This window comes from Canis lupus, chromosome 15 (genome assembly GCF_048164855.1).
Source record: "Canis lupus baileyi chromosome 15, mCanLup2.hap1, whole genome shotgun sequence".
NCBI lineage: Eukaryota > Metazoa > Chordata > Mammalia > Carnivora > Canidae > Canis > Canis lupus.
Window position 1 is genome coordinate 20037306 of NC_132852.1, and position 19560 is coordinate 20056865.

The 19560-nt window shown below is 48.5% G+C and overlaps 1 long non-coding RNA gene across 1 annotated transcript in view; it reads left to right on the forward strand.

Annotated features, from left to right (window-relative positions):
* Positions 1-8644: 8644 nt before the first annotated feature.
* The window catches only part of LOC140604700 (uncharacterized), a 30709-nt gene continuing 19793 nt past the window's right edge, over positions 8645-19560 (forward strand). Inside the window, exons 1-2 of the long non-coding RNA XR_012007510.1 lie at positions 8645-8978; positions 11182-11252. This is a non-coding gene — a long non-coding RNA (uncharacterized lncRNA). The remainder of the gene's footprint in view (positions 8979-11181; positions 11253-19560) is intronic.

Here is a 19560-nt window from a genome sequence, read left to right on the forward strand (position 1 = left end):
CGATCCTGGGCTGTGTCCCCCGGCGCCCTGGGCTCTGGGACCTGTGACACTGTGAATGGACCTAAAGTGTAGGTCCACGATGTATAATTTAAAAGCATCAGAGTGAATTTTGTTTGAAGTTAACTTATACTTTATTACAATAAAACTCATAAGCCATTTTACAGGTTAAAGAAAAACTCAAAATATAGAAACAGTGAAATGACACGGGAAGGGCAAGCCTCCGTTGGGCTGCAGGCATGACGAGCCCCGCGGTGGGAGCTGGGGCGGGCTCCCGAGGTGGTCAGGGGGCTGCGCAGAGGTTGAAGCCAGTTGTCCCGGAGGCAATTGGCGGCTCTGGCACTCTGGGGACCCCGATTGCAGGTGCCAGGGCCTGCTCCTCCTCCGGGGTGGCCGCAGGTGCACGTGGCTCGTCCAGGGCGCAGCCGTGATCTAGAGCAGTGACCACTATCTGCAGGGGCTTCGCCTCCCCAGCTGGCACCTCAGCTGGGGCCAAGCCCTCAGCCCCAGCAGCCAGGGCGGCCTCGAGCACTTCAGGCCCATCCGAGGCAGCAGGCCCCACAGTTGGGGCTGGGGCGGGCTCCGGAAGTGCTTCAGGGTCTTTTGCTCGGGCCGAAGCTGTAGCTCCAAGAAGACAAAGTATCACCACCAGGACGGACTTTCCACGTCCCTCCCAAATCAAGGACACTCTTCCAACCGCTCAAAGAGCCCTGGGAGGTGTCCCCAGCCTGCAGCTCGTGGGGATGGGGTGTGAGCCGAACCCCTGCTCCCGGCCCAGCTGCACGGACGCTGGATCCGTGGGGCCCACCCTGTCCCCAGCTCGGCCACCCCCAGGCCTCCTCACCCCCAGCCTCTGGCTCCGCTGCATGGAGGCGTCTGAGTTGTTGCAGGTAACGCCGGGCACGGAGCTCCACGTCTGTGCCTGGCATGCGCTGCCTTATGAATTCCAGAATCTTCTTCAGGGAGGCAGATTGGGGGAGCCGACAAAAGTCCTCCTGATAATAGTCCATCCATATCTCCAGGATGCAGCAGATGGCCCTGGGGAGGGACAGGTGGGCACAGGGGTCAGAAGACAGGGCTCCCTCACACCGAGGTGTCCCGGGGAAGCCCTGCAGGACCCGGGGCCTCGGCCTCCCGTGCGGGGCTGTCAGAGGCCAGTCCTGCTCCTCGTCCACCTGCCACCTGGCGGTCCTGCCTGCCACAGGCCTGCTCCCCGAGGAGGGGCTGGCACGAAGCCTCTGTGCGGGGGAGCCCACGCCCAGCGGTGTGACCATCACGGTCTTTGCTGGGAAGCGGGGCTCCCTCCTCAGCCTGGCTCCCTGCCCACTTGCCCCTTGAATCCACCGGCAGGCGTCCGGGGACGGGGGGCGTCTGGCCCGTCATTGCCCTCACTGCACACACTGTCGCTCTGGGAAGGTCCAAGCCAGGAGGGCTCGGGCTCTGTGTCCTGCCAGGCCTTGCCAGGAGCCACCCGGGACCTCCACTTTCCCTCCCTGTGGCTCTGCGCTGCCTCCCTCATGAGGGGCCCCGGGGGGTGTCCTTCCACTGACTCTAATCTGCCGTCTCCCACGGGGCCAGGGCCACCGGGTCTGTGAGCCCTCAATGGCCCTCGTGGCAACCTGCTGTGCACTGGGTCCAGGTGCCACCAGATTGGGGAGTGCGATGCTCCCCACCCCCTCTGCTCTGGGTCCCAGGTGTGGGGCAGACAGAGGGCTGGGAGGGGCGGGCATGGAGAAAGTCTCCCTTAGGGGTCCCAGTGCTCTCCCACCAAGCCCACACCCTATTCACGGCTCTCCTTTCCTCCTTTCCTGAAGGGCCCTTAGACCTTTACCCCGTCACGGGAATTGCAGATGTGTGGGGTGAGGGTCCAGCACCCCCGGCCCACAGCCCCCTCGCTGCCCTCCTGGAGAGGGAAGGCCCTCGGGCAGGGGCCGGAGTCACTCACAGTTTCCAGCGCTGCAGGACCGCGTCGTCGCCACCACACGCAGCTGCGATGCACCCATATCTAGGGGAGGGCGGGGGCATCCCACGAATCATCCTGTGGCCGCGACCTCTCACCGTGGGGGCTGTCACCTCTGACCCCCGACTAGGCCGGAGCCCCGGGGGCCGTCAGCTCTGTGCGGGGGGCCACGGGCAGCCCCCGGAGAAGCGCCCGCACCTGCCGGGGCCTCCTGAATGCTTGAGCATGAAAGGCTCCGGCCAGGCCCACGGCCGATATCTGAGTGGGCCTGGGCGCCCGGGGACCCCGGGGTCCCCCTGTGTGGTTGCCCCAGGACACAGCCCCCCGATGGACTCTCCAACCTCCCTTTCAATGGGAAAAGAGGCCAGCTCAGGACCCCGGTGACGGTGGGGAGGAGGCACAGGCCCCGTCACGGGGGAGGAGGACGGCTGCGGAGCACAGGCACAGCCCCTCTGGCCGACCCGCCACAGGCCAGGCCCCGGGGCTGCCCTCCGGGACCCCACTGTGCCCTGGGTGACTCTGCTCCAGGCGGGGGAGCGGCCCGAGGCCGGGCAGCTCAGAACCATTCCCAGCCTCCCCACCAGCAGGTGGCCCACCCCTGGGCTGCAGAGGCGCAGGTGCTCACTTCGTAAACAGCAGATCCAGCACCTCGTCGGTGGTGGCAAATCCATGACAGTTGTCTAAAAAGATGAAAACGGAGATGACATCCCTGCGCAGCAAGGCGGGCAGCAGTTGTTGGAATTCCTGCTCCAGCAGCTCCGTCCGGCTGGGCTTCGTCGGGCAGATGGGAGGCGCCTTCCCGGCCGAGGCCCTTGCACCCTGAGTTGGGACAGAGGGGACGTGCATGGAGCCGCCGGGAGGCCTGGGGTGGGAGCGCAGCCCGCAGCCCGAGCTCTCGGGGGCCGTGGGGGGCAGGAGTGCCCACGGCAGGAACCCGGGCCTTGATGCCTTTGGCTCAGTCACTTAGCATCTGACTCTGGGCTGTGGCTCGGGTCGTGGCCTCAGCACCCTGGGATCCCGCCCTGGCAGGCCCTGCGCTTGGGGCCCAGTCTGCTTCAGGAGCCTGGGTCTCCCTCTCCCCTCCCTGCTCTCTGCCTGTCTCTTACACAAACAAGACAAACTATCCGATAAAGAAACAATCTTAGAGGATAAATGTTCAAAAAAGTTTGGATCAGTACAAGGACCTCAAGAGACACAGAGAGACAGAGACCGAGAGAGACAGACACACAGACAGAGGGAGAAGCAGCCCTGGTGCAGAGAGCCCGAGGCGGGACTCGATCCCGGGCCTGCGGGGTCAGGGCCTGGGCGGAAGGCAGGCGCTAAACCCCTGGGCGACCAGGCCGCCCCTGAAGGCTCTGCTCTGATATTCCTACACCTCTGTGCACAGGGACTCTGCATCTGGCCCAGGCAGGGGCAGGGCCCTGGGGCAAGTGTGGGGAGCAGGGGAATGCAGACTCATGTGGGAGCAGGAGTGTAGGGGGGAGCCCAGGGGAGTAGCAGGCTGGCTTCTGGGACCCGGGGCCCTTCGTGCCACATCGGGGACCCGGGTGTCAGGGGTGCCCCGGCCCCTGCACTCATTTGAGCCCGCGCTGGCCTCTGTTAGCTGCGCAGGGCACTTCCCAGTTCCTCGAGGCGGTGGGGCAGAGCACCCCTTCCTCCCGCTCGCGCCCCCTGTCCCGGGTGGAGCTCTGTGGAGACAGTGCCCGGCAGCCAGGCAGGAGGCCTCAGCGCCCGGTCCGGCCGCCTCGGCTGGGCCGCACCCCCAGCGGCCCCCATCCAGACACACCACAGCGCAGGCGGCACCCCCCTCCCCCAAGGAGAGCAAAGGGATCGGCTGCAGGGCCTCGGGGGGACTCTTACTCGGAGGGTAAGAGGACCTCAGGAGCCCTGTTTGCACCCTGCCCACCTTGACCTCAGGGTGACCCTGAAGGGATCACCGGGGAACCTGCCACCCTGCAATGTCCCCCAGCCTGGATGCACCTGCCCACACATCCCTGTTTCCCGGAAGCTGAAGAGGAGGGGATGGGGCCACCCAGGATGGCTGGCACAGGGGGCCTGGCCTGGCCTGCTCTGGGTTACCTGACGGCGCCTCCTGATAAACGCCCTGAGGCGTTGGTTTTTATGCTGGAGCCAAAGCCTACAGCATTGGAACAAGCGGCACCCCTGGGGTTCCTGGGAGCCAGAGCCCCCAGAGGTGGGCCGGCAGCAGGAGAACATCTTCCAGGAGCGGATGTCTCCAGCCAAGTGAGCCTGAGGTGGGGCTGCACTAGATGCGGTTGCCTGGTCACGGGGGTTCCAAGTTCTGTTGGGCTCTGTGTCACGGGAGTGACCTCACTTCCTGGGACCCCCTCCCTGACCCACTCCTGGAGGAAGCTGCAGGGGCGGCGCTCGGGGCTGCCGACGGCTCCCCCGTCCCTGCAGGCGATGGCCTGTGCACACAGTGACACACCCGCACCCCTGTCCACAGGCCCCAGGGAAGGACTGTGTGCAGCCAGGGCCCCAGCCTGGACACACGCCTGCGTTCAGACACAACTTTCCATTCTTCCCCGGTTTAGACCCCAGAGAAGCCGTTGTGCCCGTCGGGGATGGTCTGCATCTTGCCCGTGGGACAGGGATTATCCTAGCGGGTGCTTCCTCCAGACGTCCCCAGGCCACTGTGGCATCATATCTATGACATTGGAGGCGGGTGTCACATGCGGGAAATACCTCCAACCACATGTTCTTCCTTGGTGTGTACATGCGCCCAGGCCCACGAGGTCCATGTGCACACACGTGGGCACCAGTTCTCTCATACTGGAGGCCCAGAAGATGACAGTCCCACCGGGGGAGGCATGGGCAATAGCTCCCCACGATCCTAGGCTCCTGAATCCAAGGCAAACCCTACAGAAGGTGTCAGAGTCTCGGCCTAGAAGGTGTGAGGCCGTCCTTATCCTGAACCCCTGCCTGTCGTGTGTTATGGGCCCTTCCCTCCTTCCCACTGGGTGAGCTGTGGACAGCGGTGCACCCAGTGGGTCGCCCTGACCTGGGCTCTAGGGAACCTGCTGTCAGCCACAGAACTGAAAGTAGACAGGAGGCACTGACTCTCCGGCTTGACCCCCAACTGAACTGAAAGCACGTTGTGTGTCCACGTACACTGACAGAGAAACAGAGACACAGATATAAATGTAGACACAGATGCAGAACTAGGAAGTTAGCAGAGGAGAAGCAACATCACTGAAGATCATTAAATAAAAAAAGAAAGACAGCTGAGTCTCGAATGGAGAAAAATGGAGTAATTAAAATAGAATCATGAAAAAATAATTCATCAAACCGAAAAGCAGAGAGAGGGATAAAGAAGAAGGAGCACTTTGGTGACACAAAGAAACGGCAAGCCTCGAATGTAAGGGTGATCGTGCCTCACGGACTCCATGGAACCTAAGTTGGGCAACAAGCAGCACCTTCCAGCAAAGGCCTAAGCGAATTATTTTCTGTTGTTGTTTTTTATTTAAAGATTTTTATCTCTTTATTCATGAGAGTGACAGAGAGTGAGAGAGGCAGAGACATAGGCCGAGGGAGAAGCAGGCTCCATGCAGGAAGCCTGATGGGGGACTCGATCCCGGATCCCAGGATCAGGCCCTGGGCCGAAGGTGGATGCTCAGCTCAGCCCCTGAGTCACCTGGGGGTCTAGACTAAGCTAATGAAAATGTACAAGGGATTGTGTCATACTGTGTTTGTAAGGGGGTAAAATTTCTCTTTACTAAGAAAGCGAGGGCAGCCCGGGTGGCTCAGCGGTTTAGCACCGCCTTCGGTCCAGGGCCTGATCCTGGGGACCCGAGATCAAGTCCCCCCTCGGGCTCCCTGCATGGAGCCTGCTTCTCCCTCTGCCTGTGTCTCTGCCTCTCTCTCTCTCTCTCACTGTGTGCCTATCATAAATAAAAAATAAAAAAAAATTAAAAAAAAAAAAGAGTCATGGCTCGAGTAAAAGGGTTTTGGTATCACACCACTGATCACACTGTTTTGTGCCAGTCTTAGCATATCAATATGCTAATATCAATATACCACTCTTGTGTTTGGACCCGCTATTGTGCTTCTTATTATGATTTCAAGATGCCCTTCAAGAACAATGGGAAACTTTGAAAAAATAGAGATTTATTATTTATAAGACCTGGAAATCACACAGCACACCTGGAACCACATAGCGAGGTCACACAGGGCAGGGGGAAGGAGGATGGCGAGCATACAAGTATGCACAGGCAGGTTTTCTGCTTTTATCAGAGCCAAGTGTGGGGGGCTAGGGTTTTATAGGCTCACTCTTTATTAGAAAATTTAAAATATAAGAGTGTGGAATTTAAAGCTCAGGAAGAGAAAAGGCAAGTGGCCCAAATGGTCACTTATTGAAATCAACCAAGTTCACAAAGGAGCCTAGGGGGCAGTGGGGCTGGCTCTTTGTCTAGTCTTGTGGTTGGCAATGTGTTTATTTGAAATAACTATCTTTTGTCAGTTACTCGTATTACCAAAAAAAAAAAAAAAAAAAAAAAAAATAGCCAAAGCTCATGGCTTATATCGCATTGCCAAGTGCTGCAGAGTAACCATCCTGGAGTACCACTCTGTTCATCTGACCCCCCTGCAAAGTACCCTCACAATTGCTTCCTGATTATGCAAATTTTTCAGGTACAAAATGACCCAACTTTGCCTTCTCAATCCTGGATCCCACCACTGTAATCTACATGCCCTGTCTCCAACCAACTGGGCTATTCACTTCTCTTTTCACAACGCAGCACTCACCTAGCTCCTTGCCTTTGTCCATACTGGTGCCAACATGTTATCATCAAGCACATGGTGTTTTTGCAGAGATGGTTGGTAAATAAATAAGGAATGGGCCTCCAGTGGCCTCCATGATAATATATTATTCCTCACCCCTCTGATTTTCCTCCTCCTGTTTTTCTACCACAACCCCTCCTATCTAGTCACACTCCTAAATGTTCCACTCTCTTCATTAACCCACAGCTGAACTTCAGGCTTTACAATCCTAACATGTTAACAGACATTTATGCGGGGTCTACTCTGAAGCAGGTACTGCACAAGGTATATAGGTGAAACAAAGACGAATAAGCTACTTATGTTCCTGCCCTGAAAAAGCACACAATTAACTACAGAAGGAGAAATGCAGGATGCTTGGGGAGTGCAGGAGGGAATTTAAAGACAGCTTTTTGGAGTTTTAACCTGAAAAATAAAACTATCAGTTATTTTACTAGCAAAAAAATGGTTTTTTTCAGGAATAACAGTATTCCAATTCTGGACATGCAACAAACAAAGAGGAACATTATTTTGTGCAGAAGAAGAATGAAGCTGGGAGGGTTTTTTCCAAACAAAAGTCCATTGGGGGGGAAAAAATAGCAGAAGTCCAGGTCATGATGGTTTCCAAAGGGCTGAGTTGCAGGGGTAGTGGAGATGTTGTCAGAGATACGAAATACATCTTTCCCTTGCAGGAGACTGTGATTGATGATTCTTTCCTGCTGCTGATTCTTCTGTTGGGCTCTTCATTGATAATTCTTTCTGTAATTAACCATAATTGATGTTGAGTGGTAAGGCTTCACCTCCTAACTTTCTCTTTTCTCCTCCTTTCCCTATTTTAGTGAGGTTCCACTAATTAATATTGTCTTAAACATTGGAAACCCTGGGGCCAAGTGAAGAGCATGGGAAAGAAGAAAGGGCAGGATTCCAGGGAGCAGAAGCAAACAGAGAGCATTCAGACATTTCCAACCATTTGGTGGGACTACGGTAGCAAAGGTTAGGTGGTGGGAAAAGAGGCCAGACTGTCAATAGTTTACTAAGCGATGCCGGGAGTTTCTCTCCTGAAAGTAATAGGTTGCCTTTAATAGATTTTTAGATTGGGGAATAATCAGCGAGTTCTCTAGAATGATCATTCAGGCAGCATTATCAGAGGTGGTTTGGAAGTGGGAGAAAAGGCAATCAGGGAAGTGAACTATCAAACTGTTGTAAGAGAGGCACCTGGGTGGCTGAGTTGGTGAAGGGTCAGCCTTCGGCTCAGGTCATGATCACAGAGTCCCAGAAGAGAGTCCCTGGTGGAGCCCCGGGATGGAGCCCCAGGAGGGAGCCCTACACGGAGCTCCGCCCCTCCCCCTGCTGTCGTTCTCTCTCTCTCCCTCCCTCTCAAATAAAAATAAAATGTTTTTTGAAACATTTTCTTTCTTTTTTTTTTTTTTTAAGAAACTGTCGGAAGATCCCGGAGCAGGCCGGAGACACGGTCGCGGGGGCTGGAGCGCCCCCCGAGGCCCCTGCTAGGCGGACAGACCTCTCGGGTCGTGAGTGTGCGCCTCGGCCTCCGCCGCACCTGCACCCGATTCCGACCGCGCTCGTGCCGTCTGCCCCCAAACTTATGCACTTAATTATCTTTTCCTGGACTCCCCAGTCGTTTCCTGCCCACCACTCCAGTCTCCCTAGATAACACAATAGGAATTGATGGGGTTGGAAGGGCTCGCAAGCCCTCGGAGGCCCAGCTCACGCCCAGGAAAGCGGGGAGGCGCTCCGGGAGCCCCATCACGGGGCTCATCACCCGGTCGCCTTCCCGGGACACGGAGCAGGACACCTCTAGCGCGCCCCCACAGCTGTCAGGCCCTCGGCGGCCGCCAGGGGGCGCGTCCGTTCCCCTCCCCATCCCCCCCCCCCCCCCGTTTTTTCTCTTTTGCGGAAACGCGAACCCGCGCTTCTCCAAAGCAAATGAACCCTGAGGTAATTCGGCCCTCTGCCGTCGCCGTAGCCCCAGACTGTAAACAGGAAGTAGGCGCCAAGAGGCGGGTGAAAAATAACGCCCGGGGCTCGGAGGCGCCGTCGCCTGCGCGCTCAGGGGGTCCCTGCGGTTCTGCGCGGGGAGGGCTTCCCTCGCCAGTCCCTCCTCCAGTGGAGGTCTTTTGCCGCTAGCCAGCTCTCCCCTCGGCGGACAGGGCGTCCCCCCAACCATGGCCGAATACTCGTACGTGAAGTCCACCAAACTCGTGCTCAAGGGAACCAAGGCCAAGAGGTAAGGCCAGAGCTGGCGCGGGAGACTCTGGGTCTCTTCCGACGGCGCCCCCGCCCCCCCCGCCCCCCCCGTGGGGAGGAGAGTCGAGTCTCGCGGAACTCGGGGTGTGAGGGAGCCGGGAACTCCGGCGCCCCGCCCTCGGGCCTGCTTCCGGCCGCGGGCTCTGTGGCTGCCGGGCAGCTCCGGGCGCTCGTGCGGGGCCGGCCTGACGGAGGAGACCTGAGGGCGCCACCGCGAGCCGCAGCTGCAGGCCCGGCCCCGGGTCAGGAGCCCCCCAGACCGCTGCTCGGCGCGTCCGCCTTAGTCTCGTGCTGCAGGTCGTGACAGCGACGTCTCCTGTTAGGGCTCGTTACTTCACGCCCGCCCCCCCGCCCAGTACTCCTTAAACGTCTCCCCTCAAAAAAAATCCTTCATTCCCCCCCCCACAAAAAAAACCCTTAATTAATCATCCCTCCCTCCCCCCGCCCAAAAAGAGCAAATCCTTAATTTTTTTAATACGATATGCAGATGTGCGTTTTGACAGGTATAGAATAAGCTCAAGTCCGCGTTCTCCGCAGTTACTAGTTTAGCAGTTTGTGGCAGGTCCGTTAATATCCTGGAGCTTCTATTTACTCATTCATTAGGGAAGATTAGCGGTAGGAGAACTGATGCTAGGGGGCAGCCCGGCGGCTCCGCGGCTTGGCGCCGCCTTGGGCCCGGAGCGTGACCCTGGTGACCCTGGAGTCCCGGGATCGGCCCCACGTCAGGCTCCCTGCACGGAGCCTGCTTCTCCCTCTGTCTGTGTCTCTGCCTCTCTCTCTGTCTTTCATTAATAAATAAATAAAATCTTAAAAAAAAAAAAAAAGAATTGCTACGAGGATTAGATGAGTTAACGCGTACAGTAAGCGGAACCAAATGCAAGGAGAAGGTCGTAGTGGTGATTTACGGTCGTTGGACTTTTTAGGAAAAAGTATCTGCCCGCCCAGATCTCCACCTCTCTTCTCTCTGGTAGATTTGCTCACGGTTGATCATTCATTACAGATGTTAATCTGAAGCTTGTCCTGCCTGGCTTTACAGGAGAGAGGGGAGAGTTAGCTTCTGAAAGCTTACGTTTCCATGAAAATACAAATAAGCGCATCTCATGCTCATCACAACTATCAATCTTCATTAACGCACGTAGATAGCACTTTCTGCCTGCCTAGAACAACTCTAAGCACTTTGAATACGACTTATTTGGAAACACCCCCCGGGTGTTGTGTTTTTTTTTTTTTCTTTTTTTTATTACTGAGATATGATACATATAAAATTCACCCTATAAAGCACAGTTCTGTGGGTTTTAGTGTTTAGTCCACAAAGTTCCCCACTGTCATGTTGTCCAACATTTTCATGGTCTGGGAAGGAAACCCCATAATCCTTAGTAGTCCCTCTCCAGTCCACTCTTCCCTCATGCCCGCAACCACTAATATACTTTCTCTCTGTTATCAGTTTGCCTGTTCTGAATATTTCCTATAAATGGAGTCATGCAATATGCGGTCTCTTGTATCTGGCTTCATCCATGTCTAGCATGTATCAGTATCCTTATTTTTATGGCTGAATAATATTCCATTGTATGGATATAACACATTTTGTTTATCCTTTCACCCGTTGAAGGACATCTGGGGTATTTCCACTTTTTGGCTATTAGGAATCATGCTGTTACGAATTTCTTAGAAAATTTTTGTGTGGATGTGTGTTCTCATTTCTCTTGGGTATATACCTAGCAGTACATAGGTTAGGTCATATGATAACTCTGTTTAACTTTTTGAAGAACCCCAAACTATTTCCTAAAGCAGCTGTACCACTTTTCATTTTCACCAGCAACATAGGAAGATTCACATTCACCCTTAATCCTCGCAGTAACCTTAAGAGCATAAATTATTATCCTCATGTTATAGATGAGAAGCTGACAGTGATTAAGAAATGTTCCAAAAGTCGCAGAGCTAAGAAATAACAAGATTAAAAAGGCAGTCCTCCAGAGCCTGTTCTCTTAACTATAATACAATACATACAGGATCAGAACTGACTTCTCAGTATTAGAAGGAAGAGAACATATCGGTGTAGATAACTGTGAATCAATAATTCATAAATCTGTGTACAGCTTAAAAGAGGCTTGTAAGATTCCATCTTAGATGTTTAACATCAAATCAATATTTCTAAACTTATCTATATAAATTATCTCCTACAGTAAGAAGAAAAAGAGCAAAGAGAAGAAGAGAAAAAGAGAAGAAGATGAAGAAACTCAACTTGATATTGTTGGTAAGTTTTCCATACTTTATTCTGGGAAAAGTTAATACTGCTGAGATGCCTTTAAAAATATTTTCCTAGTGGGACGTCTCGATGGCTCAGCAGCTGAGCGTCTGCCTTTGGCTCCGGGAGTGATCCCGGGGTCCGATACAGTTCTGAGTCTTTGCTCCTAGTCTATGGTTTAACTTTTCATTTTATTAAATGGTATTTTTCTTAAAGCAAAAGTTTAAAAAATTGAAAAAAATTTTTCAATTATAATTTTTCAACTATAAGTTTTTTTTTAAGATTTTATTTATTTATTCATGACAGACACAGAGAGAGAGGCAGAAACACAGGCAGAGGGAGAAGCAGGCTTCACCCAAGTGTCCCAGAAGTTTTTAGTTTTTATAAGATTCCATTTATTACTATTTTTCTGTTACATTACCATCTTATATCTTCAGTCTAAGAAGTTGTTGCTTACCCCAAGGTCATGAAGAAATTCTTCCACATTTTCTTTATGAGGCTTCAGTTTTAGTTTCTCATTAGATCTATGATCTATCGTGGTTTATGTATACAATGGAATATTGCTCAGCCATTAGAAACGACAAATACCCACCATTTGCTTCAACGTGGATGGAACTGGAGGGTATTATGCTGAGTGAAGTAAGTCAGTCGGAGAAGGACAAACATTGTATGTTCTCTTTCATTTGGGGAATATAATTAATAGTGAAAGGGAATATAAGGGAAGGGAGAAGAAATGTGTGGGAAATATCAGAAAGGGAGACAGAACGTAAAGACTGCTAACTCTGGGAAACGAACTAGGGGTGGTGGAAGGGGAGGAGGGTGGGGGGTGGGGGTGAATGGGTGACGGGCACTGAGGGGGGCACTTGACGGGATGAGCACTGGGTGTTATTCTGTATGTTGGTAGACTGAACACCAATAAAAAATAAATTTATTTTAAAAAAAGATCTATGATCTATCTCATTAATTTTTAGTCTTGTGTGAATTAGGGATCAAAGTTCTTTTTTTCATTTTTTCGTATTGATAACCAGTTGTTGTAGCACCACTGTTGAATAGACTTTCCTTTCTCCATTAAACTGCCTTAATACGTTTGTCAAAAATCATTTGACTTTATATGTGCTGATATATTTTTGGACTTTGTTCCATTGATTTGTCTGTTCTGTTCATATATTTGTCTTGATTACTGTCCCTTCGCAAGTTTTTGAAATCAGGAGGTCTTCAAGGTTCATCCATGTTACAGCATGTGTCAGTCTTCCTTTTAAGACTGATATTCCAGGCAGCCCAGGTGGCTCTGGGGTTGAGCACCTGCCTTTGGCCCAGGGCGTGACCCTGGAGACCCGGGATCGAGTCCCACATAGGGCTCCCTGCATGGAGCCTGCTTCTCCCTCTGCCTGTGTCTCTGCCTCTCTCTCTCTCTCTCTCTCTCTCTCTCTCTGTCTAATGAATAAATAAATAAAATCTTTAAAAAAAGAAAAAAAAAATACTGATACTCCATTGTGTATATACTGCATTTATCCATTCATATTTCAATGAACACATGAGTGACTTCCACTTTTTGCCTATTGTGGATAATTCTGCGAGGAATATGGGTGTACAGATATCTCTTCAAGACTTTGGTTTCAGTTCTTTTGGGCATGTACCTAGAAGTGGAATTGCTGGATCATGACAGTAATGCCATTTTTAATTTTGTGAGAAACCACCATACTGTTTTGCATAGTTGCATTTTATATTTCCACCAGCAGTGCACAGGGTTTCAATTTTTCCGTATCCTCACCAACATTTGTTATTTCTGGTTCTCTGATAATAGCCATCCTAGTGGGTATGAAATGGTATCTCATTATGCCTGTGTCTCTGCCTCTCTCCCCGTGTGTCTCTCATAAATAAATAAAAATCAGTATACACCACATTTTCTTTATCCATTTACCTTTGATGGACATCTGAGTTGCTCCCAGCCCTTGGCTATGATAAAGAATGCTTCTATGAGGATGGAGGTCTCTTGGCGACCCTGCTTTCAATTCTTTTGACTACACGTACCCCAGAAATAGGATTGCTGGATTATATGGTAGTTGTAGTTTTAATTTTTTTGAGGAACTCTCATACTGTTTACATAGTGGTTGCACCATGTTACATTCCTATCAGCAATGCACAAGTGTCCTGATTTCTCCATATCCTTGCCAACATTTTATTTTTTAACAGTGGTCATCCTAATGGGTGTGAGGTGACCCTCATCGTGGTTGTGATTTGCCTTTTTTGATGGTTAGTGATGTGGAGCATCATTTCATAGGTTCATTGGCCATTTATACATCTTCTTTCAAGGAATGTCTGTACAGGCTCTTCGTCCTTTCTTCCATTGGGCTACTTGTTGCCTTGTGACGAAGTTCGTAGGAGTTTTTTGTATGTTAACTTATTGTCAAATACATGGTTTGCACATATTTTTCCCATTCTATTCGTTGTCTCTTCACTCTCTAGATTGTATCCTTTGGTGCATTTGAAGTTTTATAGACCCCATTTGTCTATGTTTACTTGTTTGCTGGTGCTTTGGTATCGTAGTCAGGAAATCACTGCCAGGTCCGTGGATCCTGGGTGGCTCAGTCAGTAAGCATATGACTCAATGTCAGCTCAGGTCTTGATCTCAGGGTTGTGAGTTCAGGCCCCATATTAGGCTCCACCCTGGGTATGGAGCCTGTTTACAAAAAGAAAGAAATCATTGGCAGATCTAATATTGTGAATCTTTTCCTTATGTTTCCTTTCAAGCATTTTATCTATAAAATAGATATCTATTATTGGGGTTTTTTTTAAACATTACTCTTACATATGTTTTCTCATTTTCAGTGTATGATTCTTTCACTTCTTTCATTAGTCTTGTTCCTGAATATCTTACCTTTTTCAGTGTTGTGGTAAATGGAGTTGTGTTCTTGAGTTCCACTTCAAATTGTTCATTGTTAACATCTAGAGATGCAACTGCTTCTTGGTGTGTTGGTTTTCATTTCTGCAACCTTGTTGAATTTGTTTACTGCTTCTAATTTTTTTAATCCTTACGATTTCTACGTATAAGATTATGGTATATGCAAATATGATTCTTCTTCTTCCTTTCCAGTTTGGATGCGTTTTGTTTCTTTTACTTGCCTAATTGCTCTGGCTAAGTTTTCTAGTACTATATTTGATGGAAAGGCCAGAGTAAAGAACTTTATTTTGATCCTATTTTTAGAGGAAAAGTTTGAGTCTTTTGCTATTTTGTACATTAGTTGGAATTTTTTTTTCATATTTGGTCTTTATGATGTTTAGTTGGTTTACTTTTACTCCTAGTTTAGTAAGAGTTCTTTTCATGAAAGAGTATTAAGTCTCGTGAAGTGAAAAAAATAAACAACATACAAAGTCAGATGCTTTTACCATCTGAACCACCTAGGTGCCCCCCTTTGCACATTCTTTTTTTGTTTCTTAAATTACACTTAGGAATGAAATCATATGGTATTTGTGTTTCTCTGACTCACTTATTTCACTTAGCATTACTCTTTAGCTCCATGTACGTCATTCCAAATGACGAGATTTCATTCTTTTGTATAACTGAATAATACTCCATCGCATATGTACCACGTCTTCTTTATCCATTCATCTATTCTTTCTACAGTTCCTTGAGAGATTTATATATTTTTTTTTCTTTTTTTTTCTGTATGTGTTTATAGCATTAAGCTCTCCTAGAAATCTTTTGCTGCAGCCTAAATGTTTTGGTATATTGGGTTTCCTTGTTTCATTTGTTTCAAGATACTATGTATTTATGTAAGAAAGAGAACCCAGGAGTGGGTGGGGGCAGGGGGAAAGGAGAGGGAGAATCTTAAGCAGGCTCCACACTCACTGCAGAACCCAGCACAGGGCTCGATCTCAAGATACTGAGATCATGATCTGAGCCAAATCAGGAGTCGAAGGCTTAACCAACTGAGCCACCCAGATGGCCTCAAGATGCTTTTTAATTTCCCCCTTAAGTTATTCTATGAAAAAGTTTTTCTTCTTTGACCTGCTGGTTGTTAAGAGAACGTTGTTTCATAATTGGCTCTTTATACATGTGAGACTTCACTAATGTGGTGGTCACTGGCCAGGCACATGTGACAATTTACATTAAAATTAATTAAAATTATATAAAATTTTATATAATTGAGAAAATTCACTTTCTCAATCACACTCGCCATATATATCAGATATGTAATAACCACATACCATATTGGGCAGCACTAGTAGACAGTATTTCCTTTTTACGGTACGATCCATTGGTAGTCTTGATATAGATAGAATAATAGTTGTCAACCAGGTGCAATTTTGTCCCCCATGGGACGTATGGCAATATCTGGAAACATGTTTGATTTCACAGGTAGGGGATCCGTGTTTTACTGGCACCTAGTGGGTGGAGTTCCGGAAAGCTGTTAAAATCCCGTAATTCACAGGACAGCCCCCCAACAAAGGCTCATCCGGCCCACATGCCAGTAGTTTTGACGGTGAAAACCTTTGACCTATAATATGTTTCAGCAGGACGTGGAGGGCTCGTTGTTTTTTCCCTCTGATTGGCCAGTTGACTAGACCCCCTCTGCTGTGTGTATTCAATTCATCCTCTGCTTACTGCTAGTGAACTTTAGGCTAAAAATGTGTTTTGGTTTTTTTTGTTTTTTTCTTTTTTTTTTTTTACTTAAATGGTGGAGAAGGTCCTATTCCTTGCTAATTAGCATGCAATTTTTTTTAAAGTGAAATTGATAGTTAAGGTCCTTTACAATGAAAGAATACATATTTAATTTTATTTTTTTATTTTTTAAAGATTTTCTTTATTTATTCATGAGAGAGACACAGAGGGAGAGAGAGGCACAGACACAGGCAGAGGGAGAAGCAGGCCCCACGCAGAAGCCTGACGTGGGACTCGATCCTGGGTCTCCAGGATCACACCCTGGGCCGAAGGCAGTCACCAAACCACTGAGCCACCCGGGCGGCCCAGCATACAATTTTAAAAAATCGACTTTTGCTGTCTTACAGGTTCTTTGACTCTGCACATATAGACAAATCTCTGTTTCTGGCTCATCATGGCTTCCACTTCAAGGTAAGTGCCTTTGATGAAAGCCTTTATGAAGGGCCACACCCAGGACATTTTTAGCTCTTGGTCCTGCTGGCCTCACTAAGCATATGGTGTCTAGGAAAGAAAAAGGAGGAAGAGAGAGCACAAAAGGGAGACTGAGGAAAGATGAGGCAAGCAGGGTAGTGCATGTGGTATAGGTGAGGCTTTGTAGCTCCAGGGTCTGCACTGTGTCTGAAAGTGTGATTTATTTCTCTCATCTTATTTTTTTTTTTAAGATTTATATTATATATAAATCAGAGAGAGGGAGAGAGAGCACAAGTGGGAGTTAGAGAGAGAGGGAGAACACGCTCCAGATTGAGCACGGAGCCCGATGTGGGACTCGACCTCATGACCCCGAGATCAGGATCCAAGCTGAAACCAACAGTTGGTCACATAACTGACTGTGCCATCCAGGCGCCCCCTCCTCATCTTTTAATGCACAAGGTGCTTGCTACTGGACTACCATGCTCCCTGCAAGCTTTACCATTCCATGAGTCTTCTTTCCTTATTTTTTCAAGTTTTTACTTAAATTCTAGTTAGTTAACATATACTGTAATATTGGTTCAAGACTAGTGTTTAGTGATTCATCACTTACCTATAACACCCAGTGCTCATCACAACAAGTGCCCTCCTCACTGCCAATCACCACGCCAATCCCATGCCCTCCTTCCCTCCAGCAAGCCTGTTGTTCTCTGTACTAAAGAATCTCTTATAGTATACCTCCCACTCTTTTCCTTCCTTCCCCTATATCCGTTTGTTGTTGTTGTTGTTGTTGTTGTTGTTTTAATTCCACATATGAGTGAAATCATCTGGTATTTTCTCTGAATGACTGACTTTGCTTAACATATAGAATACACTCTAGGTCCTTTCTTTGGTGTTAGTAGTGATCTCTCCTTTCTCATCATGATTTTATTAGTTTGAGTGTTTTCTGTCTTCTTTTAAATAAGGCTGGCTAATGGTTTATCTACCTTCTTAATTGTTTCAAAGAACCAACTCCTGGTTTTGTTGATCTTTTCCACAGTTCTTCTGGTCTCTATTTCATTGAGTTCTGCTCGAGTCTTTTTTAACCCTCTTCTTCTGCTGGGTGTTGGATCTATTTGCTGTCTTTCACCAGCTCCCTTAGGTGGAAGGTTAGCTTTTCTATTTGAGTTTTTTCCAGTTTTTGGATGGATGCTTGTATTGCGATGTATTTCCCCCTCAGGACTGCTTTTGCTGTATCCCAAAGATTTTGAATGGTGGTGTCTTCATTCTCATTAGTTTCCATGAATCTTTTTAATTCTTCTCTAATTTCGTGGTTGACCCTTTCACCTTGTAGCAGGATGGTCCTTAACCTCCACGTATTTGAAATCCTTCCAAACTTCTTCTTGTGATTTAGTTCTAGTTTCAAAGCATTATGGTCTGAAAATACACAGGGTCGATCCCAATCTTTTGGTATCAATTAAGACCTGATGTGTGACCCAGTTTGTGGTCTCTTCTGGAGAAAGCCCCACGTGCACTTGAGAAGAATGTGTATTCAGTTGCGTTTGCATGTAAAGTTCTATAAATATCTGTGAAATCCATCTGGTCCAGTGTATCATTTAAAGCTCCTGTTTCTTTGGAGATGTTGTGCTTAAAAGACCTGTGGATTGCAGAAAGCGCTCCATTGAAGTCACCAAGTATAAGTGTATTATTATCTAAGTATGTCTTAACTTTGGTTATTAATCGATTGATATACTTGGCGGCTCACGCATCCGGGCCATAAATATTCGTGATTGTTAGGTCCTCTTGTTGGATAGATCCTTTAAGTATGATATAGTGTCCCTCTTCACCTCTCACTACAGTCTTTGGGACAAACTTTAATTTATCTGATATAAGGATGGCTACCCCTGCATTTATTGAGGACTATTTGAATGGTACACAGTTCTCCAACCTTTTATTTTCAGGCTGTAGGTGTCCTGATGTCTAAAATGAGTCTCTTGGAGACAGCAAATGGATGGGTCTTGCCTTTTTTTATCCAGTCTGAAACCCTGCGTCCTTTTGATGGGGTCATTAAGCCCATTCACGTTCAGAGTTACTATTGACAGATATGGATTTAGTGTCATCATGATACCTATTCAGTCCCTGTTTTTGTGGATTGTTTCCTTGGACTTCCCCTTTCTTTTACAGGGTCCCCCCTTAATATTTCTGGCAGAGCCGGCTTGGTGGTCACATATCCTGTCAGTTTCTGCCTCTCTTGGAAGCTCTTTATCTCTCCTTCTATTCTGAATGAGAGCCTTGCTGGATAAAGTATTCTTGGCTGCAGGTTCCTCTCATTTAGGACCCTGACTGTATCCTGCCGGCCCTTTCTCACCTCCCAGGTCTCTGTGGAGAGGTCTGCTGTTGTCCTAAAGCTTCTCCCCATAAAAGTTAGTGATTTCTTGTCTCTTGCTGCATTAAGGATCTTCTCTTTATCTTTGGAATTTGCAAGTTCCAGTATTAAATGTTAAATGTTGAGCGGTTTTTATGGATTTAAGGGGGGTGGGGGTGATCTCTCTAGCTCCTGGATCTAAATGCCTGTTTCCCTTCCCAAGTTAGGAAAGTTTTCAGCTATGATTTGTTCAAATACATAATCTGGACCTCTGTCCCTTTTGGCGCCCTCGGGAACCCCAATTAAACGTAGATTTTTCCTTCTGAGGCTGTCATTTATTTCCCTTAACCTATCCTCATGGTCTCTTAATTGTCTTTCTTTTCTTCCCTCAGTTTCCGCCCTTGCCATCAACTTGTCTTCTGTGTCACTCACTCGTTCTTCTCCCTCGTTAACCCTGGTCGTTAGGACCTCCAGTTTGGATTGCATCTCATTTAACTGATTTTTAATTTCGGCCTGATTAGATCTAAATCCTACAGTCATGAAGTCTCTTGAGTCCTTTATGCTTTTTTCTAGAGCCACCAGTAGCTTTATAACTGTGCTTCTGAATTGGCTTTCTGACATTGAATTGTAATCCAAATGTTGTAACTCTGTGGGAGAGAGGACTGTTTCTGATTTCTTTCTTTGGAGGTGAGTTTTTCCTTCTAGCCATTTTACTCAGTGCGGAGTGGCCAAAAACAAGTTGTACTGGAATAACGAGAAAGAGAGAGAGAGAGAAAAAAAGAAAAGAAGAAATAAAAAAGAATTAAAAAGGGGGTGGGGGTGGGGAAACAACAGAAACAAACAGAAAAGAAAAAAACAAGGGGGAGTATCCTCTGATCCTATATACTGTAAATCCCTCGGCT